Here is a 10,830-nt window from a genome sequence, read left to right as displayed (position 1 = left end):
TTGCTTACCTTTCTGTGGCTGTGATAAAACACCATAACCAAAGCAACTTGTAGAAGGAGTTTCATTGCAATGAGCATTTCTAAGTAAAGATGAGTGGGCACATGGGTGTACTGTGTGGTATACAGTATGACACGCTGTGACACGCTACAGCTTTCACGATGTTTTTATTTTTTATTTTCTTTGGGTGGGGGAGGTTGCAGGGCTGGAGGGCAGATACAAAGAGATGGGAGATGAGTGGGCTTGGGGCGCATGATGTGAAACTCACAAAGAATCAATAAAAAGTAAAAAAAAAAAAAAAAAAAAAAAAAGAAGTACATTTCTAAGAGGGAACAAGTTAGGAACCTGACACAGAGGATCTCTGAAAGGCTCTGCCCCGCAGACTATCAATGCAGATGCTGAGACTTATGGCTAACCTTTGGGCAGAGTGCAGGGAATCTTAGGAAAGAAGTGGGAAACAGTAAGATCTGGAGATGACAGGAACTCCACAAGGAGAGCAACAGAACCAAAAATTCTGAGCACAGGGGTCTTTCCTGAGACTGATACTCCAACCAAGGACCATGCAAGGAGATAACCTAAGACCCCTGCACAGATGTAGCCAATGGCAGTTTAGTATCCAAGTGGGTTCCATTGTAATAGGAACAGGGACTGTCTCTGACATGAACTGATTGGCCTACTCTTTAATTACCTTCCCCTGAGGGGGAAGAAGCATTACCATGCCACAGAGGAAGACAATGCAGCCACTCCTCATGAGACCCAATTGACTAGGATCAGAAGGAAGGAAAAGAATACCTCCCCTATCAGTGGACTTGGGGAAGGGCATGCATGCAGAGGAAGGGAAAGATTGGGAAGGGAGGAGGGAGGGAACCACAGGGGGGATACAAAGTGAATAAAGTGTAATTAATAAAGAATTTAAAAAATAAATAAAATAAAAAAAAGAAGTAAATTTCTACCCTTCCAAATTGGAATCAAGAAAATGTGGTACATATACACACAGAAGATTGTTGCTCAGATATAAGGAGGAATACAATTATGTCATTATAGGGAAACAGATGAAACTCAGACTGTTTGGGAGGGAATAAGGACCAGCTATCGGACAGGGCTCTGAGAACAGGTGCTGGTGAATATGATCAAAGTAGTGATAGATGTGTTTGAAAATGTATAGTGAAACTCGTAATTTTGCACAATACATATATCGGCTCTGCCTCTATACACATGTCCCTTTCCTAAGAGTTTTCTACCCATCCCTTTAGAAGGACAAAAGAGTACTATATCTTCTTCAATTGAGAATTAACTTCTGTGGCCTATTACTGCCTTCCTCCTGCTTTGCCTATTTCTTACACTTGATTTCTGGGCCTTTCCAGAATACCCCTTTCAGCTGGAGATGAGATGAAGATTCCTTCAAAGTCTACTATGGAGCTACAAACACTATTGAGGATGAAATCCAGAGTTGGCTTAAGGGCTCCCTCTGAGAAATAAAAAACACATGTAAAATAATTATAGATGTTTAATATTTAAAATTGTATCATAAAGTCTTTACAGTACACCAGGGGAACAAAATTGTTCTCCATGAGGAAAACAGTTTGAAGGCAACAGAGTGTTAGGCAATTGTTGAGAATCTGTTGCAAGAAAGTTCTGAACTACAGCAGGAGGGAGCAAAAATGCAAGCGATTTGACCAGTGGCAAGCGTTTCCGCACGGAACAGAAGAATCGGTGTCTAGCCCTGAAGTGTGGTGTTGCTGTCTTGAAGAAGGGGACAACTGACATATTCCACCTTATAGCACATATGTGTCTTCAGAGGTACAGTGAGGATTCTTTGTGTTGCGTCTGTGATCGTTCTATCCTGCAGCTGAAGCTTAGAGCCATGCTATACCTGAGTACCAATTTCTCAAGTTTTCAGAAGACTCTCCATAAATACTGATGTTTTCTGTTGATACCCAGAAGTCGAAAACCCAAGTAAACTGAGCTTAGAAATGTGGAGACTTGGGTGCCTGCGGGGATCTTGTGAAATTCCAGACATTGCTGTGTTGGAAATTTTCTAGAAACAGATACACCTAACTATCTGCAGTTCTCAGGCAATACTAATGCAAGGCCTGCAACAGAGCTCATACAGCTTTTCAAGCAGGAAAGGCTGCCTGGGTGCTGGCAAGGCTGGTACACTCTGTCAAGTCATGCACTTGTGTGTAGCATGCAAGACTGTAACAGGCGCAGTGGATACTGTTACTCCAAAGGTCACAGAGAAAACTGAAAGGGTGGCTGCCTTGTAGGAAATGGTTGGTGGACAGCTTAGAGCCCAGTGGATATTAAAAGTGAAGTATCCAGAAGTCTGCTGCATCCACGGAAATCAGCATCCCAAATCTGCCTTTGAAGAAGGTCTACAAAGAACAGGCCACACTGAAAAACTATGTCCCGAAAGTACTGAATGCAATCTCCCTGTGTGTATGAGATTTGTGTTCTAATGTCTAACCACAGTCCTGCTCTGTACCAACCCTTGGCTTTCCCTCCTCTGGACTTAACTATCATGTGTAAAGTAAGCAGATTATTCCACTCTGGTCAATGTGTGGGCTTCTAGTGACACTGAATAAAGACTCACCTTCTCAGTTCCACTAGTCAGATTTCAAAGTCCACGTGTAGTGTGATTACCACATTAATGGCAGATTAGAAACTATTTCCATCATCACACAAAGCTCTATTGAAAGTCTCTGGTAGAGAAGATGTAGCTGGTCTTTTGTAGCTTAAAACTCCCCAGTCCCTGCCCACACACCATCTGTGTTAGTTAGAATAACAAGGCACGGACTCCTGGACAGAACAGTTGCCCTTGTATGCCGAGCATGGTAATGAGGGTGGCATTTGCAATAAAATGGGGGAGGGGGGGACACTGGCTGATTCCAGCTTTCACCCACCGACAGATGCATCCAGGAACACAATGGAAAACCCTGCTAAAGAGGAGTGGGCTGATGAGAGCTGGCAGACAGATGGCACTCAGATTCCTCATTCCCCAAACTCCTACTTGGTTAAACTTCTGGCCAGGACAGTTCTCAGAGAATAAATCATTTTATTCTTTATTCATCAGAAACTTCTGACTCAGTGAAATTCACAACTTAGAGTCCAGTGAATTTTAAAAGGGGTGAATTTAAAAATTACATGCATCCAGGAAAATTGGCATCCTGAATTTACCATTCTAGCATGTCTACAAAGAACAGGTCACCCAGGAAAACTATGTACCTCTGAGAGCAAGGTGTTCCCAGGGCCAAATAAGACAGGTAGCTTGCTTGGATCTATTCTTTTTCTCTGAACAGTTGATCGGAGTGTTTGGGGTTTAAAATTCTTTAGTGTAAGGAAGTTAAGAGTTGAAAAGAGAGCGACAATTGAGGGCATCATGGGATGTAAGCCAAATGCAATAAATTTTGCATTTTATTTTTTCTGATGCATTGCAACAGAGCCCACAAAAGACTGGTCACTTTCATTCCAGGAAAGGAAGACTGGATTAACCTCCACCAGAGTTGCTCATGTTTCAAGCTGTTTTAGATATATTCAATCATTTCAGCTTCTCAGTAAACTTATAGAGTAGGCAACGTTATTGTTCACATTTTGCAGTGTGAAGCTGAAACACAAAGAGTTGAAATGACTTGCACAAGATCACACAGCTAGCAGGTAACTATCATGGACCCTGCTCCCAGGAATCAATACTGCAGCATAGCCATGTTTCACCAGCCTTCTTCACCTGCAATCCATCTTGAGAATGACGAGCTGATTGTATGTAAAAGATGAAATTCTCAGGTGAAGGCACATATAAAAAAACATAAAGAACGCCATGATTCTGGCAGGAGCTAGTGGCCCCATTGGAACCAAATCACTGACCATAATGCTCACACAAATCAAACCTCAGATCATTAGCTCCTTAGTAATATATACTGACCAACTCATCCAGCTTTGTCTTCTCCTTATGTAGTGACCAGAAGCAGTGAGATGGTCAGACTGCGCTGAAGGTGGAAAACAAAGGAAGCACAGGCTAGCAAGGGTCTGGATCTGTGAATGAGGCCTGTGAGAGGAATCTGATCAGGACAGGCCATATGATGCTCTCTGTGCTCTAGGGAGGTCTGTGTGAAGAAAAAGTACAAGCTTTCTGCCCCCGATCCCTGAAATTCAGAGCTTCTTGGGTAGAAAATTTGCTAGGAGAACACTGAGGCACCCCCTGCCGCACCCAGAGAGAGTCAGTGGCCTGTAATTTCTCCATGAAGTTCCCTTCTGGTGTGAAGCCGCACCTCACGTTGTAGAGCGTGCTATAACACTGAGCGCTATCGTAAGAAGCAACTTAAAAGTCATGGTTTACCTGAGGACTGCACGACAGCTGCTCTGCACCTCACTGCACAGACTTTCACCTTGTTCCCAATCTGCAGGTGGCTCAGGGAAAGGTTGACATTTCCCCAGCCACCAATCGCTCTCTTCTACATCTCTATCCCTCACCCCCCACATTCCCTCAGCAAGCATGAGTTCCAGCATAAAGAATCTGTGCACTTATCACTCTGCAGTCCGCTTGCTTTCCTTGTGCAGTCCCCAACTTCTTCCATTCCTTAAATGCCAAGCCCTCCTAATACATTTCAGGGTATATGCTGTCTATACCTGAACATCATCAAGTTTGTATCTCATTTAGGCTCTTGATAACAGGAGAGATTAGTAAGTGCTTAATAAGTGTATATATAGATAAATATGCTATTGAATGAGGAGGTTCTTCTGTGGGTATCAATGTCCTTGAGCTCAGCAGAGTCAAATCCATCTCCAGGCACACTAGGTGAGGAGATTCTGGTCATTAGCTAGCTTAAGTCCTCCCATCATTTAAAAACATACATGCTCCTTCCTTTTGTTCATGCCAGTGGAGATTCATGGAAATAAACAAAGCTATTAGACCCCTGGTCCTAAAAATAAGGATTAATTCAGAACGGTATCACACTGTTTAATTTAACCAAATTATAAGGCAGTGTGAAATGCAACAGTACTTGAATAGACAGAATAATAAGATACTGCTACTCACAGAGTGATGGGCATCTACCCTTTAAGATTTGAGTTTCTGCCAAAGTAGCCACAAAAAATCGTGAAAATAAAGTTTAATTCTGGTACCATGTAGCAGCCCTAGTTCCTAGATAACCATTCACATGGAACAAACACAGGTATAGTTACTTAAATGATGTGACTCTGAAGGATCTTTCAAGCTTAAAAAAATCTAGAAATATAGACATGAGTAAGAGAATTTCTGCAATAATGTGTTATAGTAAATATATTCTTGATTGTTTAAAGCCTGCGTAATGTTTAAAGAAATTTTGTTTTTGAGAGTAGCATTGCTGCTTTTGACTCTAACAGAGCCGTGCCTCTGGGGACTCCTTCAGTTACACGCTGTCTAAGACATGGCACAGGTGATAGAGAGCAGCATTTCCACTCACATGAGTCCCCATTACACATATGAGCAGAGACTTTGGCTCTCTGAAGTTTTCTTGTCAGTCTTCATCAGGAGAAATGTACAAATTTATAAACTGAGTTAATTATTTTAATAATAGTTGAGGTTGATGTTTAGATCTTCAAGCAGGACAGAATATTAGATGGAGTTTCTTTAAAGGCAAAAGAGTTATATTTCTCTGATTTTGAACATACAAGACCAATCATGCTTCAGATGACCACACACCTATCCATGAGAGTACAGGCAGCACTGGTTGGTCAAAAAAAAAAAAAAACAACAACAACAAACAACAAACAAACAAAAAAACACCTAGAACACAAAATTGGAGCTAGGAGGAGTTTTGGGAGAAGAAAATCAACACACAATCTATGAAATTTTCAAAGGCTTTATAAATTTATCTTTTTACCTATTTGTCAATAGAGCTTTACATGAGAAAATTATATTGCAGAATTTATTTTAATAAATACTGACAGTTATAATTAAAAGAAAATCTGGATCATCTTTTCAGTTAGCTGAAATCTTTCATTCATAATAATCTTAGTTTTTATCCTCTTTTCATCTCTTCTTCCAGACAGCCATTAAAAGGTAAGATAGTGGCTGCTAGTGCCAAAAGATGCCGTCTACACCCTACTGGAGTATATCAGGGACATGACTTCCTTGGATTTGTGTCCACAGGAAATGGAACCAGGCAAACAGGCCGGTGCTGGTTTCTCCCACACGCATATGCAATGTCTACACATAAAGGAGCATGGAGAGGATGGGGGGGGGCATAACGCAGGATAGAGAGGAAGGAATAGGAAGGCCAAACAAGAGTAGAATAACAGAAAACCACAGTTTCAGCAAGTGAAGACAAAATAAAGCCACCCCAACCTCAAACTTCAATGGGGGTACGGTGAGCCAGAGATGAACTCATCAAAGCAGAACGGCATGACCTGAGAAAGTTGTCCATCAAGCATGGAGGGAAGCCGGTCCTCTAGGGAAAAGCCAAATACATTCACTTGATTGTGAAGCTTTACAATATTCTAGCATACATCTAGAGGGTCTGTTCACAAACCATGGCAGGTGCTGAAAGGCATGTTACATGTTAAACACCACAAGTTGACGTCACATAGAGGCACACAAGTGTCCAAACAGCACAAATATGTGCATTCATCATGTGCCAATTAAAAACAGAACTAGAGAAGCTGGAGAGATGGCTGAGCAGTGAAGAGCATATACTTCTCTTGCAGAGGACCTGGAATTGGTTCCCAGCATGCAGCAGCTCACAATTGTCCAGTTCTGGCCTCTGACAGTGCCAGACATATGTGGTGAAGATTATTAGCACCCAGACACAATAATTAAGAATAAATAAATCTCTCGAAGTTGTGTGGAGAAAAGGGAAAGGCTGCTAGCTGGATGAGAACAGTAACTACAGAAGCATGTAACCAATATGGCAGTATTCTGAGCATACTCTGTGCCTCTGGCTATGTTGTGGCTTTCCAGCCTGAGTGAAAGGGTCATTTGTCATCAGTTCTGAACGCCACAGGGCAGATCCAAGCGGAGGACAACACCGCACTGCATTTGTGGCAACGGGAAAGACCTGCATTTGAAAACATGGCAGGGTAGACACCTTCCATGTTTTAGCCACTCACCGGTACAAACAAAATATAGTTTCCCAGGATGGCCTTCCAAGGTCCCTCTGGGACAAGAGTCATAGACTTACTGCTGTTCTAGAGACTTAACAGAATGCTCTTGGATCAAACTTTCATAAGCTTTATAGAACAACAGCATTTCCTCACGAAATACTATTATTTAAGTGGTGTGCTTTGATTTATAAAGCCAATGAACAGAAACTGAAGCATGTGGGAAGAAAAATGTAAAAACTAGAAAGCCTGTATCAGAGAACAGAAGCGTTCTGATATTGATGGGTCATGTCAGTTACCACTACCAAAATACAATTCCTCTAGAGAGGAACAGTTTTAACAAACAAACAACAGTAAGTCAGACCACTGTGTGAAAGAGAAACTGAAAATAAAATAGCTCTTATTTCTGCTTAATGTATAGAAAAATGCACATATTTGTCAAAATTTCCTAACTTTAGGTGTTGTACACTTTCTTTACAATTTAAATTACTTTTTAAAAATTCTTTATTAATTACAGTTTATTCACTTTGTATCCCCCCTGTGGTTCACTTCCTCCTCCCTTCCCAATCCCTCCCTTCCTCCACCCTCTGCCTGCATGCCCCTCCCCAAGTCCACTGATAGGGGAGGTCTTCTTTTCCTTCCTTCTGACCCTAGTCAATTAGGGCTCATCAGGAGTGACTGCATTGTCTTCCTCTGTAGCCTGGTAATGCTTCTTCCCCCTCAGGGGGAGGTAATTAAAGAGCAAGCCAATCAATTAATGTCAGAGACAGTCCTGTTCCTATTACTATGGAACCCACTTGGATACTGAATTGCCACGGGCTACATCTGTGCAGGGGTCTTAGGTTATCTCCATGCATAGTCCTTGGTTGGAGTATCAGTCTCAGGAAAGACCCCTGTGCTCAGAATTTTTGGTTCTGTTGCTCTCCTTGTGGAGTTCCTATCCTCTTCAGATCTTACTGTTTTCCACTTCTTTCTAAGATTCCTTGCACTCTGCCCACAGGTTGGCCATAAGTCTCAGCTTCTGCACTGATAGTCTGCAGGGCAGAGCCTTTCAGAGGCTCTCTGTGTCAGGCTCCTGACTTGTTCCCTGTTTTCTCCTTCTTCTGATGTCCTTCCTCTTTGCTTTTCTGGATAGGAATTGAGCATTTTAGCAAGAGTCCACCCTCTTGATTAGTTTCTTTAGGTATACAGATTTTAGTACACTTATCCTATATTATATGTCTATATGAGTGAGTATATACTGTGTGTGTCTTTCTGCTTCTGGGATAGCTCACTCAGGATGATCTTTTCCAGATCCTACCATTTACCTGCAAATTTCATGATTTCCTTGTTTTTTATTGCTGAGTAATATTCCATTGTGTAGACGTACCAAAACTTCTGTATCCATTCAATGGAAAAAAGACAGAATCTTCAACAAATGGTGTTGGTCTAAATGAATGTCTACATGTAGAAAAATTCAAATAGATCTATACTTATCACCCTGCACAAAACTAAAGTCCAAGTGGATCAAAGACCTCAATATAAAACCAGACACACTAAACAGCTTAGAAGAAAAAGTGTGAAAGAGCCTTGAACTCATTGGCACAGGAGACAACTTCTTGAAGAGAACACCAACAGCACAGGCTCTAAGGGCAACAATCAATAATTGGGACCTCATGAAACTGAAAAATTTCTGTAAAGCAAAGGACACTATCATCAGAACAAAACGACTGACTGCAGATTGTGAAAGGATCTTCACCAACCCTCTATCTGACAGAGGACTAATATCCAGTATATATAAAGAACTCAAGAAGTTAAACAGCAACAAATCAAGTAATCCAATTAAAAATGGGGTACAGAGCTAAACAGAGAATTCTCAATAGAGGAATATCGAATGGCAGAGAAACACTTAAAGACATGTTCAATGTCCTTAGTCATAAGGGAAATGCAAATCAAAATGACCCTAAGATTTCACCTTACACCCATCAGAATGGCTAAGACCAAAAACTCAAGTGACAGCACATGCTGGAGAGGTTGTGGAGAAAGGGGAACCCTCCTCCACTGCTGGTGGGAATGTAAACTTGTACAACTACTCTGGAAATCAATCTGGTGCTTTCTCTGACAACTAAGAATAGCGCTTCCTCAAGATCCAACTATACCACTCCTAGGCATATACCCAAAAGAGGCTCAAGTACACAATAAGGACATTTGTTCAACCATGCTTGTAGCAGCCTTATTTGTAATAGCCAGAAGCTGGAAACAGCCCAGATGCCCCTCAGTGGAGGAATGGATAAATTACTTTTTAATAAAATGTTAACATAAACACACAGTAATCCATGACTGCTACCACAGAAGCTAACTTAAACATAATGGAAATCAGTTGCTAGAAACAAGCATGCATAGCTATTAGAAAACAAAATGTTCAGAATCACATTGATAAAACATTAGCAGTTGCTACTAAAATTAGATACACTCTTCTGTCGTGACCTAGGAAATTGACACATACACCTGTGCTGTGGCCTAGCTACAACCCACATGGTGGATGGAAAGAGAGACCTGATTTCCAATGTGTGTTCTCTGCCCTCTACATGTGTACCATGACACTTGGGTGAACACACACACACAACAAACAACAAACAAACAAATAAATAAATGTATGCATGTATGTGAAATTGTTAGTTAAATTATAAAAGAAAAAATAAAGCGTGGACATCTACACAATGGAAAACTGCAGAGCCATGAGTACAAGTGATAACTACAGGATACAGGAGAAAATTCCAGAAATATTAAGCTGAACAAATGAGGGAACACGCAGAAGAACCATGCTGGCTTGTCCATAGCACCAAAGTAGGTGAAATGCATTTGTGATGTTAAGATAGCAGTTTCCCATGGAGCAACTATGGAGACAGGTAGCAGGATCGATGCTGTAGCACATGGGTCAGGTCGTCCTCCCTGACCTGCCTCTCATAGCGTAAGTCCTCACCTGTGAAAATTCACAGATCTCTGCAGTTGGTACCAATACCTGTGTGTATGTGATACATAAAGAAGTGTTTTGACTTTTTTAAAAAGCAGGAATGAAGTCTTCCTACTTCCATTGTCTCCCTCACTGCCGTCTCCTCTGCCACCATCTGCCTTTGGCTTCAGACATGCCTCATCCTTTTCTGTCTCCTAAGCAGCCATGTTTGGTTCCCCTCTGTGCTTGCTTCCTTATTCCCAAGGGTCTTGACCAGCATGAATTTATTCTTCCTTACATTCCAGTGCTTCAACATGTTCTGTTAGAAGCTAAGAGATTTCCTTAGCCAGCCCAACGGGAAACTCAATGCTTAGCTCAAGTAGGCATTCATTTAACGTGTAAATTCATTTAAAAAGAAACAGCATCAAATAGTTCCAATAGCACCTCTCTTTGCTGACCTGGCCATTGGTACTTAGACACTCACAGCTGCTGGTCGTGGGGAGAAGTAAAGGGATGGCCAGACTCTAACTGAACCATCAGAGTGAAGTTTGTGCAGCACGTCCACCTGTGTCTGCCACACGCCACAGGAGGAGAGAAAGAAAACAGAGATCCTGGCGGGAACTGCTGCTATCACTGCTACGGTTCCATGCACTGGCACTGCTGTGTCACAGTCAGAAGTCCTCAGTGGTGTGACATCTGAAAAAGAAGCTTTTGGCTTATCAGCTGTATATCACAGAATGAACACAGCTACAAATAACTAGAATCACAGCTATAGCTTAAACATACAAAAGGTTATTTTCCCTATGATATAAAATCTTGGGTTGGAT

This window comes from Meriones unguiculatus, chromosome 9 (genome assembly GCF_030254825.1).
Source record: "Meriones unguiculatus strain TT.TT164.6M chromosome 9, Bangor_MerUng_6.1, whole genome shotgun sequence".
Classification (NCBI taxonomy): Eukaryota; Metazoa; Chordata; class Mammalia; order Rodentia; family Muridae; genus Meriones; species Meriones unguiculatus.
Note: the sequence above shows the minus strand (reverse complement) of the source record.